The sequence below is a fragment of the Arvicanthis niloticus genome, chromosome 1 (assembly GCF_011762505.2).
Source record: "Arvicanthis niloticus isolate mArvNil1 chromosome 1, mArvNil1.pat.X, whole genome shotgun sequence".
Classification (NCBI taxonomy): Eukaryota; Metazoa; Chordata; class Mammalia; order Rodentia; family Muridae; genus Arvicanthis; species Arvicanthis niloticus.
Genome location: NC_047658.1, coordinates 16,668,180 through 16,682,722, shown reverse-complemented (window position 1 = coordinate 16,682,722; position 14,543 = coordinate 16,668,180).

Sequence of the window (14,543 nt, the reverse complement as noted above, 5' to 3'; positions counted from 1 at the left end):
AATGCACAGTAAACAATGTATTATCACCAATGCCAAAGCTATTGTAACAATGAGGTATTGCCACATTTCCTATGCATGGACTCTATCAATATTAATACAATAAACACAAGTAAGTTGGTAATTACCAAAGAAATAAGTATAGCAATTGTAGAGTGAAAAATTATAAAGACCATTTTATAAGATATATGTAGACTTTTTCTTTGCCCTTAGACCTGGGCAGAAAAATGCAGGTCCCAGAATGCGGAACTGAAAATAAGATTTCAGGCCTTCACTACCCAAGGACACTTGCTGGGTGGATTACATTCCTCAAGCCTCAGGCAGTAGGCCCACCTATGAGTGGGAGAGGCCCAAGGCAGGAAGACACGTTCCTGACCACAGATAAAAATGCAAGCCACATAGGTGGGGCTATAGCCGGAAGAAGTGAAGATAGTTAATCTGAAATAGTTGGTAAATGACAGGGTGGGACACAATGACATGGTAAAACCATATTTTTGAGAAAAATGATTGTACTGAGTATTTTCCATGGCTAATAACTTTTCAGGGTGGGTTTCTCTGGAATGTTTCACTATTCTTATGTTATGTATCCTTGGCAACCCCTCACCCCTTTCCCACTCCCCTGGTTTGTGGTTTTTCCCTTTAAAACCCTCCTCAGACTGGCGGGCGGGGTCAAACTCTACTACTGCGCGAGTATGCAGTCAGACCCCTGGCTGCCAGCTCTCTTCCCTAATAAACCTCTGCTGATTGCATTCAGGTATGGTTTCTTGTGATCTTTGGGTGGTCGTGATTTCCTGAGACTTGAGGAAAGGTCTTCGGAGTTTGGAGCTCTTCATTTGGGGGCTCGTCCGGGATGTGCAACCACTCTACTAAATTGCCTGGTTTTTCATGTGCTGGGTTGTCTAAATCGTCTGATTTCTTGTGTGCCGTTTTGTCTAGGTTTGTCTAAGTTGTTTGGCTTCTAAGTTGTTGGTGCCCATCTGTCGGAATTATTTGGTTTCTGAAAAGTGCACTTTCGGTTTGTTTTGGCAGTTGTCTTCGCCTTGGTAGGAGGAAGGAGTGACCAGCATATGTTCTAACGAGGGTCGCCGATGCCACAACCTGGGAGATGTCCCAGGTGACACTTGGTTGGTGCCCGTCTGGAGGCTGGAGAGGACACGTTGGTCCTTTTAGAAGAAAGGGCATAAGAGACCTCCCGGCCGTCTGTTTTTCTGAACTGGTGTGGGCTTTCACGTTTGAGACGGATTCTTGTTAGTCTTTGTGTGTGCTTCTTTTGTCTGTGTTTCATGTTATTTGTTGCAATGGGGCAGACTCAGTCTGTGGTAACTCCCTTAAGCCTGACATTAAATCATTGGGCAGAAGTGAAGGACAGAGCTCATGAGCTATCAGTTAACATCAAGAAGGGACCATGGCAGACTTTCTGTACCTCAGAATGGCCTACCTTTGATATGGGATGGCCACCTGAGGGGACTTTTGATCTGTCTACTATCTTTACCATTAAGGCTATTATTTTCCAGGAAGGGCCGAGGTCGCATCCCGATCAACAGCCATACATCATGGTTTGGCAGGACCTGGTCAAAAACCCCCCTCTTTGGGTGAAACTATGGATAAAAGAGAAGCCAGGCTTCCGAGCCCTGGCTCTCAGTACAGGGCCCAAACTGAAACCAAAAATGGCCCTAGAAACCAAACTCTTGGCTCTGCCTAAGGTCTATCCCGAGATTGAGGAGCCACCTGAGTGGCCAAACCCGCTCCCACCCCCCTACCACCGACCACCTTCACCACAGGCTCCCCCAGCACTGGCTCCGAGCTTGGAACCTCAGGAGAAGGGGGATCGGCAGCCGGCACTCAGAGTCCAAGAGGTCTAAGTCCTGAAATACCAGATTCCACCATTTCCTTGCCTCTCTGAGCTACGGGCCCAGCCCCCACTGAACTGAATGCAGTGCAGTTCCTACAATATTGGCCTTTTTCTTCCTCTGTTCTATATAATTGGAAAATTAACCACCCTCCTTTTTCAGAGAACCCTGAGTCCCTGACTGGGCTGGTGGAGTCTGTGATGTACTCACACCAGCCCACCTGGGATGATTGTCAGCAGCTCCTCCAAACCCTCTTCACAACAGAGGAGAGAGAGAGAATTTCCCTAGAGGCCCGGAAAAATATTCGGAATGCCTCAGGTCAACTCTTGCAGACTCCAGCAGAGATCAATGAAGCCTTTCCCCTCAACCGACTGCAATGATACCATAACTCGGCCGCAGGTAGGGAGCGACTGTCCATCTACTGCCGGGCTCTTGTGGCGGGCCTCCGGGGGGCAGCAAGATGCCCCACCAATTTGGCCAAGGTAAGAGAGGTTATGCAGGGACCCACGGAAGCCCCTTCAGTCTTCTTAGAGTGCCTCATGGAGGCATATCATAGATACACTCACTTCGACCCCGCCTCGGAGGGACATGTTATTATGTTATTATGTCCTTCATTGGACAATCTGCTCCAGATATTAGGAAGAAGTTACAACGCATTGAAGGATTACAGGATTATACAATTAGGGATGTGATTAAAGAGGCATAGAAAGTATACCATAAGAGGGAGACTGAAGAAGAAAAGGTAGAGAGAGAGAAGAAAGAAAGGAGTAAGGAAGAAGATAAAAGACAGAGAAGGCAGGAAAAGAATTTGACAAGGATTCTGGCCGCAGTTGTAGATGAGGGCAGGCGCCAGGGAACTAGAGGAACTAGACAGGTAGGGAACCTGGGTGAATACTGGAGGCAGGAGCCAAGGAGACCCAGAAGAGCTAGCCACACCCTAGACAAAGACCAGTGTGCCTATTGCAAGGAAAAAGGTCATTGGGCCACAGAGTGTCCTAAGAAGAAGGGACTCAAGGTTCTGGCCCTTGGTGAAAATGAAGATTAGGGGAGTTGAGGCTTGACCCCCCCTCCCCGAGCCTAGGGTAACCCTGAGAGTGGAGGGGACCCCCATGGACTTTCTTGTTGACATGGGAGCTGAGTATTCAGTGCTCAAGAAACCCCTGGGGAAGTTGAAAAATAAACAAACCATAGTCATTGGAGCGACTGGGCAAAACTCGTATCCCTGGACCACCTCGAGAAATGTGGACCTGGGAAGGGGGCAGGTGTCTCACTCCTTCCTGGTAATACCCGAATGCCCTACCCCATTGTTAGGCAGAGACCTATTAACCAAGTTAAAGGCACAGATAAGTTTCACCTCCCAGAGGCCGGCTGTGCAATTGGGCTCAACCACATCCCCGGTGTTAACCCTCTCCCTAAAAACAGAAGATGAATATAGACTATTTCAATCTGGTGATCAGAAGCACCCTTCATCAGAATTAGAGATGGGACCTTGGTCCCGGTTCACTGAAGCATGGGCAGAGACTGGGGGGAGGGGTATGGCCAAGAATGTACCCCCGATAGTCATTGAGCTCAAGGCTGGAGCTACTCCCATCGGGGTTAAACAGTATCCAATGAGCAAAGAAACCAGGATGGGAATACGTCCCCATATTGAGAGACTACTACAACAAGGGATTCTAGTCCCCTGCAAGTCCCCATGGAATACACCCCTGTTGCCAGTAAAGAAACCAGGCACTGGTGACTACTGACCCGTTCAGGATCACTGAGAAGTTAACAAACGGGTACTAGATATTCACCCCACAGTGCTGAACCCCTATAACTTGCTCAGTTCTCTGCCCCCGGACAGGACTTGGTACTCAGTTTTAGACTTCAAAGATGCGTTCTTCTCCCTGAGACTTCATCCCCAGAGTCAACCTATGTTCGCCTTCGAGTGGAGAGACCCGGAGAATGGCAGAGCAGGACAATTGACCTGGATGAGGCTGCCCCAAGGATTCAAAAACTCTCCCACCCTGTTTGATAAAGCGCTCCACCGGGACCTAGCCCCTTTCAGAGCTAACAATCCTCAGGTGACTCTTTTAATTTACGTAGATGGTTTTCTGATTGCTGCTGAGAACGATCGAGACTGTGAGAGAGGTACAGAACACCTCCTGACTGAGCTGGGTAAGTTGGGGTATCGTGTATCTATGAAGAAGGCCCAGCTGTGCAGGACCGAGGTGACCTACCTGGGCTACACCTTGAAAGATGGACAGCACTGGCTGACTGAAGCCAGAAAGCAGACCGTTATACAGATCCTGACCCCAATCACCCCTCGTCAAGTAACAGAATTTCTTGGGACAGCTGGGTTCTGCAGACTGTGGATCCTAGGTTTTGCCACCCTGGTAGCACCATTATACTCCTTGACTAAAGAACAAGGGGAGTTTGTCTGGACAGAGGAACATCAAAAAGGTTTGATGCTTTGAAAAAGGCTCTGCTGGAAGCCCCAACCTTGGCCTTACCAGACTTGACCAAGCCTTTCACTCTCTATATAGATGAGAGGAAGGGGAGTTTTGACTCAGACTCTGGGACCATGGAAACGCCCAGTGGCGTATCTCTCAAAGAAGCTAGATCCGGTAGCCAGTGGTTGGCCTGCCTGTCTAAGGGCCATAGCAGCTACGGCTCTACTAGTGAGAGATGCTGATAAACTAACCTTGGGCCAAAAACTGTCAATAGTGGCCCCCCACGCTTTGGAGAGCATAGTCAGACAACCTCCCGATCACTGGATGACAAATGACAGAATGGCACATTACCAGAGTCTCCTCTTGACTGAGCATATCACCTTCACCCCACTGGCCATCCTAAACCCTGCCACCCTGCTACCTGAGGTTGACAGCTCTGTGATCCACCAGTGTGAAGAAATACTGGCTGAAGAAACATCCAGCAGACCGGACTTGACTGATAAGCCCTGGCCGGGGTGAAGACCTGGTTCACTGATGGGAGCAGCTTCGTGGTTGAGGGTAAGCGAAAGGCGGGGGCAGCAGTGGTAGATGGGAAAGAGACAGTGTGGGCCTTAGCTCTGCCAGAAGGAACCTCAGCACAGAAAGCAGAGCTAGTGGCTCTAACACAAGCCCTAAAACTGGCAGAGGGACAACAAGTGAACATTTATACTGACAGTAGATATGTGTTTGCTACTGCTCATGTACACGATGCCATCTACCAACAGAGAGGGTTATTAACCTCAGCAGGTAAAGACATTAAGAATAAAAAAGAGATTTTAAACCTTTTGGAGGCAATCTACCTTCCAAAAAAGGTGGCTATAATCCATTGTCCTGGCCATCAGAAAGGAACTAACTTTGTTGCTAAAGGAACTCAGATGGCTGACGTTGAAGCAAAGAAGGCTGCTCAGGGACCCATGATTTTAGCCATCAAATTCAGGCTCAAGGTCCCTGACCCTATTAAGCTGCCATGGGCTGAGCCAGTGCCCGTATCAGAGGAAGAAAGCCTACATTATCTATCTGGGCTTCATCAGTGGACCCACCTGGGACCCGAAAAGATGATGGAGATAGTGGCCCTGGTCTAGGTATAAGATTCCAAGGCTGAAGAAACTAGCTCACAAGCTAGTACAAGAGTGTAAAGCATGTGCTTCCACAAACGCCAGTCACCATCAAGAGGTAAAAGGAACCAGGCTGCGGGGAGACCGACCTGGTTCATATTGGGAGGTTGATTTCACTGAAGTAAGACCAGCCAGATATGGTAACAAATATCTCCTAGTGTTTATAGACACCTTCTCAGGATGGGTTGAGGCATTTCCCAACAAAAAGGAAACTGCTATTGTGGTGGCCAAGAAGATACTGGAAGAGATTCTACCCAGGTTTGGAGTACCAATGGTAACTGGGTCAGACAATGGGCCTGCCTTCGTCACCCAGGTAAGTCAGGGATTGGCCAGACAATTGGGGTTTGATTGGAAATTACATTGTTCTTACCCACCCCAGAGTTCAGGACAGGTAGAGAGGATGAATAGAACCATTAAGGAGGCCCTGACTAAATTGTCCATTGAGACCGGTGGAAGTGATTGGACAACCTTGCTCCCTCTTGCCCTATTCTGGGTTCGAAATACGCCCAGAGTCCTGGGACTTACTCCTTTTGAGATTCTTTATGGATCCCCACCTCCCATCTATGAGACCCTTGAGAGTGTAGCACGCTCTGATGATGGCTATATTCCTCCTCTGCCTGTTCTAGCCTGACTAAAGGCCTTAGAAATTGTAAAGAAGGAGATCTGGGGAGCTTTGAAGAACTCTTATGCGCCAAAGGAAGACCCAGTGCCACACCAGTTCGAGGTTGGAGATGCCATACTGGTGAGGAGACATTGGATGGGCAACCTCAAGCCACGGTGGAAAGGCCTGTACCTGGTCCTGTTGACCACCCCTACAGCAGTGAAAGTGGACAGAATAGCCTTGTGGATCCATGCTTCCCATGTGAAAAGAGCACCTCCAGACTCTCAGCAAGATGAATGGGCCTTGGAGAAGACTGATAACCTTAAGCTGCGCCTGTGTCATAAAAGCTGCTCTGAGTAAGAACCCAAATCCTCATGCCCCTCAACAACTCATCTGGCAAATTGAGGACCCAATTACTGGTGCCGTTATAAACAGTACCCAACAGGTCGCCCCTCTGGGAACATGGTGGCCTGCCCTATACTTCTCCGTCAGATCAACCCTGCGGCTAGGAGTTCCCCCCAAACTTAGTGCGCAGCTATGGGTTTTACAGTTGTCCTGAGTCTGATAAGGATACACATTGTGGGGGACCCCAAGTTTTCTTCTGTGGGAAATGGAGCTGTGTCACCTTGAATGATGGAGATTGGAAGTGGGCTACATCATCCACTGGGGATAGACTGACTCTTTCTTTTGCTAACTAACTCAGGACCAGGCCCACATGCAATAATGGGACTGTATAAAGACAAGCCATACTCCCCAAATGATTTAGACTACATAAAGATGCAATTCACTGAGAAAGGAAAAGCGACAGACTTTTCTAGATGGTACAATGGTGTGACCTGGGGCATAGTCTTTTATAAATCTGGAGGTGGGGTGGGATCTCGCCTTCTTGTCCACCTAAAAATAGAGAGCCCTCCAGCCCAATCTTTAGGCCCCAATATGGTGTTATCTGAACAGAAACCACCCCCACCAGCTGCCCCAGTGACATCTCCTAGGCCCTCAGAAGGTAACATCCTCAGTTCCATTCTTACTCCAGCCACATCCATTCCAAGCACTGGACAGAGACTGTTAAATTTAATTCAGGGAGCCTTTACTGTATTAAATGGATCTCAACCTAACATGACTAAATCCTGTTGGCTCTGCCTCTCCTCTGGACCCCCTTATTATGAAGGTATTGCAACAACAGGGGCTTTTAACCACAACACCAGCCACAGCGCTTGTATATGGAACAGTAGAAGTAGATTAACCCTTACTGAAGTTTCAGGACAAGGGGTCTGCATAGAAAACACACCAGAAGCTTATAAACATCTATGCAACCAGACTCTTAAGAGCCCAAAGACCTCTGTTAACAGATTCTTAGTACCTGAAATCGATAAATGGTGGGCTTGCAGCTCTGGGCTAACACCATGTGTTTCCACTGCTATCTTTGATGAGAACAAAAATTATTGTGTACTTGTTCAGTTAATCCCCTGGGTTTATTATCACCCCGCAGGTACTCTTGAACATGAGTTTGAGATACACCCTAGACTCTTCATCAGGGAGCCTGTTTCCTTGACTCTACCCATTATATTGGGCTTGGGAGTGGTTACAGGTGTAGGGACAGGTGCTGCTGCATTGATACAGACTCCTCATTATTTTCATCAGTTGAGAACTGCCATTGATGTAGATTTGAGAGCTCTGGAACAGTCAGTAACAAAGTTAGAAGAGTCATTGACATCCCTCTCAGAAGTTGTTCTACAAAATAGAAGAGGACTAGACTTGCTGTTTCTTAGGAAAGGTGGTTTGTGTGCTAGTTTAAGGGAAGAATGTTGCTTCTATGTAGACCATTCAGGAGTGACAAAAGACTCTATGAGTAAACTCAGAGAAAGATTAGACCAGAGACAGGAAGATAGAGAAGCGCAGCAAAGTTGGTTCAAAAGTTGGTTCAATAAGTTCCCTTGGTTGACAACCCTATTATCCTCCCTTGCTGGACTTCTTGTGATTTTATTTTTGCTTTTAACCATAGGCCCCTGCATTTTAAATAGATTAGTAACTTTTGTTAGAGAAAGGGTAAGTGCTGTTCAGCTTTTTGTGTTGTGCCACCAATATAGAACTTTAGGTCAAGAAAATGATAATTTTGATGACACTGGAGTTTAAACTTTTCTAAAGATCCAAATTGGAAAAAGTGGGGTGGGAATGGACTTATAAATAATTGAGTTTTTATGATTAAAAACTGTCATTAGAGGAAATGGGGGATGTAGAATGAAAAATTATAAAGGCCATTTTATGAAATATGTAGACTTTTTCTTTGCCCTTAGACCTGGGCAGAAAAATGCAAGTTCCAGAAAGCAGAACTGAATGTAAGATTTTCACTACCCCAGGACACATTCCAGGTGAAGGATACTGCCCCTGAATCAAGCCTCAAGCAATATCCTGACTACAGATAAAGATGCTGCCACCTAGGTGGGGCTATAGCCAGAAGATAGTTAATCTGAAATAGTTGGTAATGGCAGGATAGGACACATTGACATGATAAAAGCCACATTTTTGAGAAGAATGCAGGGTGATTTCTACATGACACTAACCATTCAGGGTGGGTTTCTCTGGAATGTTTCACTATTCTTATGTTATGTATCCTTGGCAACCCCTCCCCCCCTCCCCACTCCCCTGGTTTGTGATTTTTTTCCTTCAAAACCCTCCACAGACTGGATGTTGGGGTCGAACTTCCACTCCTGCGGGAGTGTGTGGTGAGACCGCTGGCTGCCAGGTTTCTTCCCTAATAAACCTCTGCTGATTGCATCCAGGTATGGTTTCTTGTGATCTTTGGGTGGTCGTGACTTCCTGAGACTTGAGGAAGGGTCTCCGGAGTTTGGAGCTCTTCATGATGAAGTGCTCCGGCCAAGGGATCCTTTTTATGCTTTAATTAGGGTTATTTCTGACATACACGGCAGATAACCAGATGTGTCTGGTTATCTGTGGGGCTATGACTTCATTACAGCTGGTTATCACACTTATTCAAAACAACTTATTTTTTAAAACAACTTTTAATTATCAAAACAACTTCTGGTTATCACAGCACTTCAAAACAACTTCACGTCAAACTTGTTTTCTTTCCTATTACAAATATGGAGTCAGGGCCTGTTAAGGGCCTGCTCCTTACACATAACCAGCCAATAACTCACAAGAGACTGAACTCGATGCAAGCAGCAAGAGGTTTATTTCAAAATCAGTCAGCTTATGGTCAACTCATAACTCACGCAGGAAGCAGAGGAGTTGACCAAGAGCCTCAGAAGAGAAGGGTATTTAAAGGAAAAAAAAAACACAAATGGGGAGGGAAGGAGAGAGGGGGTAACCAAGGGAACATATCATAAAAATAGTGAAAAGTTCCAGCCCATAATTCAGTCAGTCATGTGGGAAACATCCTGTAAACACATTTTTCTCAAGAATGCAGTCTTGCTCAACCATTCATCCTGTGGTCAACTAGTTCCTGGAACCATCCAGATGACTTACATTTTTCTTTGCGGTCAGCTAGTTCCAGGAACCAGCTGGCCTACATTCTTGGCTCAGCTCTAGGAAACATAGAAAAAACTTTCCATACCTTTTAAAGAATTTTCTATACTTTTCAACATAAGTTCAAAAATATGTAATTTCTCAACTATGCAAAAAATAAGCATGCAATAAGAATTATATGAGGGGCTTCACAAATCTAAAGGAATAGAGGCAGGTACACTATAAGACAACTTGTTAAAAAGATACAAAAAGAGTAGATAAATAGATTTAGTAAGTGATGATTGCAGGAGATTCCACCCAGCTAAGGTCTTTGTTTGTTTGTTTGTTTGTTTGTTTATGCTTACAAAGGCAGACAAATTCTAGAGTTAAAAGATTCAGCTTGGGACAAAGCAAGATTAGGTCTCATGGTAGAAATGGTAATTTCAGAGTATGGTCACACCCAGCTAGTTTAGTGCTTAACAATGGCAGGTAGATCTCTGAATTCTTTTGCAATGTTAAAAATAAATGTATGCTTGGTGGTTTTTTTTTTAAGAATTATGGGGCTGGAGTCAAAGATGCTGACTCATAGGATAATGAAAAGGAAACTGAAATAAATGACTGGATTTATATGTAAAATAAAAGGCTAGGCTTAAGAACCACAGGAGCTGAGCTTTCCAGAGAATTCTTTAAAATTGCAAGAGAGAACTCCCTGGAACAAAACATGGAAATCTCCAGCAAAAGCAGAGCAGAAAGAAAGAAAGCAGAACAGAGAAAAAGCAGATTAGAAAACTGTCACCAGTAGAACATAGACCACCAGCTTGGAGCCAAGATTTGATTTGTAGTCTCTTGTTTCACTGCTCCCAGACACCCCTTCCTCAGAACCCCTCTACAAGAAAAGGCTGTTCCTTGTCACTGGGTCTTCACATAGTTTTTTATGTGGATAAAGCTAACTGAATTCAAAGCTCCAATCAACCCAGTACAGTTATCTATAAATTGAATCTTAAATTAACATCTTTGGGGGAGGGAGGAGGTTCTGATAAAACACTGTAACCAAGATAACTTATAAAAGAAAAGGTTTGACTGTTCTTATGTTTCCAGAGGGTTAGAATCTTTTGATGGTGGAGTGAAGGTGTGAAGACAGGTGGCTGGAGCATATCACATTTTGAAATACCACATTCTGATCCACAGTCAGGGAGCTAAGAAAAGAACTGAGGATATCTGGAGACTTTTGAAACTGTACACCTACCGCAAATGACATGTTCCATCCAACAAAGCCATACTACCAATCTCCTTCCCAAATAACCAACTGGGGATCAAATATTCAAATACCTAAGACTGAAAGAGGACATCTCATTTAAACCACCCCAACCCTATTCTGATGTGCCAGGAGGATATGAATTATTAAGAAGCATTATTCAAAATAGTACAAGTGGGTAGTGAAGACATCAGGGACTACTAGTGAAGACCCCCATACTTGGGAGACCCTTCCTCAAGCCTCCGGATTGCAACCACCCAAAAATCACAAGAAACCATACCTGGATGCAATCAGCAGAGGTTTATTAGGGGAGGAGCCGGTGGTCAAAAAGGACAAGCTCTTATGCTCCAAGAGCAGGGTTTTTGGCCCTGAGTGATGGGTACCGGGGTCTTTTAAAGAGCAAAACCACAAACCAAGGGAGTGGGGAGGGGGTAAGAGGTTGCCAAGGATACATAACATGAGAATAGTGATACATTCCAAAGAAACCCACCCTAAAAGGTTAATGGCCATGGAAATTACCCAGTACAATCATTTTCTCAAAAATGTGGTTTCACCAAGTCACTGCCCTACCTTGTCATTTATCAACTATTTATTCTCACTAGCTTCAGCTGTAAAGCCACAGCCCTGTCATTGTGTTTTTACAACCTGAATGACTTTCACTTCTTACAGCCAGTTCCTGGAACTGGCCTGGCTTGTTTCAGAGAAAATTTTCCATGTCCTTAAAAGAACTTGAAAGGCATCTATATATGTATATATTCTATAAAAATGATTTTTATAATTTTTCATTCTTCATTTCCCCATTTCCTCTAATGACAGTTTTTAATCATAAAACTTAGATTTTTAGTATCATCATAATTGTCATTTTCTTGACGTAAAGTCCAATAATGATGTCTCAGTACTAAAAGTTGAACAGCACTTATTCTCTCTCTAACAAAAGTTACTAATCTATTTAAAATGCAAGGGCCTATGGTTAAAAGCAAAAGTAAAATCACAAGAGGTCCAGCAAGGGAGGATAACAGGGTTCTCAACAAAAGGGGACTTATTGAACCAACTTTCAAATTAGTTCTGCTGTTCCTCTCTATCTTTCTGTCTCTGGTCTAACCTTAACATTCTTCTCTTAGAGCAACACACTTCTTTAAAAAACAGCAAGTCTAGTCCTCTTAGCAGCACCTGTCTCTATAGCCATTCTTAGTCTCAATGTAACAGCTAGGGTCAAGGAAAATAGGCTCTCTGCAAAAGCGTCTAGGGTGTATCTCAAACTCAGTTCAAGAGTACCTGCGGGAACTAGCTGGACAAGTACACAATAATCTTTGACTGCAAGCTCACCATTTATCAAACTTAGGAACTAAGTATCTGTTAGCAGGGCTTCTTGGGCCCTATTCTATTGACTAGGGGTTTCAAAACATTTTTTTTTCTTTGAAAACTACTTTCAAAGTTGTCTTCTGACTTTTACACATTTTGTGGCACATAGCTGTCTACATACACATAAAATCACATATATAATAAAAAGAAATTGCAAAAAGGAACAAATCTGTATAACTCTAGATTCACATTTCAACTTCAATCTTGTAATCACAAGCTGTCATTTAACCTTGGGTGTATATACCCTAAGCCCCATCCTCTAAGGCAGCATTGCCCCCGTGCCTCTAGGGTGGGATGTCTCAGGAGTCAGGGCCTGCTCTTTGGCCTTGTAGAATAGCAGACGACCTTGAGCTAAACAGCAGGAGGTTGCTCTGGCGTCTGGATGTTCAGGCACCTGTTGGTGGATTTCAAGGAGGTCAGATGGTCAGCAGCACCAGGAAGTCTCTTAGTAGCCTGAAAAATTATTTCTCACACAAAAGGGACATTCTGGGTATGGAACAAGGACAAGGGACACTCTAGCCAGCGCCAGTTCCCAAGGGTAGTTTAATTTTAGGGTCCTGTATATTCTCTCTACCTGTCCTGAGCTTTGGAGACAATATAAACAGTGGATCTTCAATTCCTGACTTACCTTAAAACCTCTGATCTAATTACCTAGGACACTTGAAACCTCGGGAAGGTCCCTATTCTAGGCTGTTTTCTCCTAGGTATTTCTTATTTACTCTAAGTCTTATTATTTCTCTGGCTCAAAACCTAAGGTCCCTTATACGCTTTTAAGTCTCTTGGCTGCTTGGTTGCACTCATATCTTAAGAGTCCATCTGTGTATTTAGCCTGGTAAATCCTTTGCTTTCTGGGGAGTATAGTTCTCCCTTCTTGTGTGCGCCATTGTCTATTTTAGGCCCCAAACCTGGGAGGGCTCCTGTATCAAGCCACTTGATCTGTCCGGTTATTGCCTCAGGCTGGAGTCTCCTTCCTTGGTGTCCTGGGCAACAAATATTTACAGCTTCTGGTTTCATCAGGGTTTTCCTCTCTTGGCATATAGCCTTGCGGGCATGGGCTGTGGCAAAAGCATACCTGCTTGTCGACCCCAGGTTCCAAGGTTGCTCTCTGCACCGATGATCTCAGGGGTGGGGGAGTCAGTCCAGATGACATTTGTGTTCACCACAGTAGTGCTGGCTTGTCTCTGACCAGCATGGAGAAAACTGCTCCCGTCTGTAAAGCAGGTTACCTCGGCTCCTGGCTGAAGTCAGTCTTCTATCCATTGAATTCTTGTCAGCTAGTTGCAGCACAGGAAGTGTTGTATCTGGATGTCCATCCTAGGGAGTATCCCCTCAACCAGACAGGGGATAGGAGCAGCCTAGGATGACCATAAATGAATGGGATACCCAGCCCATCTCTTAGTCCACCATTTTCGGGTAGTCCATGAATACCTTTTGACCCATTGGACTGGAGGAAGCCCCTGTGTCTATCAAAAGTTGGGTGGCTCCAAGCTGCCCCGTCTATCTCAATAGCCATCTTCACACAGAGCTGTTATCTTCGCCACTTAGGGTGTTTTTCGAGGCCTGGGATTTTCTGGCCCTGGCTTCTATTTGTTAGGGCCCTCTTGGACCCTGAAGCTGGCTCCTTTACTTGCAATGCGCACACTGGTCTTTTTCAAAGAGTTTTATCTCTCTTTGATTGGAGTCCCTTTTTTCTGCTTTCTGTAAATTCTTTCCTGTCACCTTTCTCTTTCTTCACCTCTCTCTAGTCTCCTCTATTCCTCTCTATTCCTCTGGACTCACAACAACTTATCTCTATTCTTCTTCTCTACTCTTTTCTTCTAGACTTACACTAAACCTTCTCTATTCCTCTTCTCTATTCCTTTCTGTAAAATCTTCTCTCACTTGCTATTACCATCAATAATTTTAATATGTAGTATACTTCCTAAATCTTTCAATGACTTATCTTGTAGTCTCTGTAGCCTCTGGAGCCTTGTCTACACTGACAGAATGTCTCTATGAGCTAGTCTAGAGAGGCTGTGGGTAACTTATCTGATCTCTGCTTAACCTCATGTGTCCTGATCAAAATTAGTGGGGTCTCATGTAACCCTCTCTCTCAAGATCTATCAGCGGGATCTGGTGTGGGCCTTTGGGTGTCCCTTACCTTCTGTCACATGAAGGTCTCTGTCACATCTGGTCCGAATTGATCCACTGCTGACCATGGCCTGATCAATTGACTGGGTCCCCAATGTCTCCATGTCTGAGGGAACATTCTTTCTCCGGTGTCCCTGCCTGCTCTTAACTTCTGAAGACCAGAACCTGCAAAGGTCTTGTGAAAGCAAGGCTTTTAAAATGAAACTTTTTTTTTCAAAATATAATTAGAGCATAATTATGTCAATTTATATCAGTGAAGTATAAGATAGTCTTACTACCCAGTCTATTTTTTTGTTG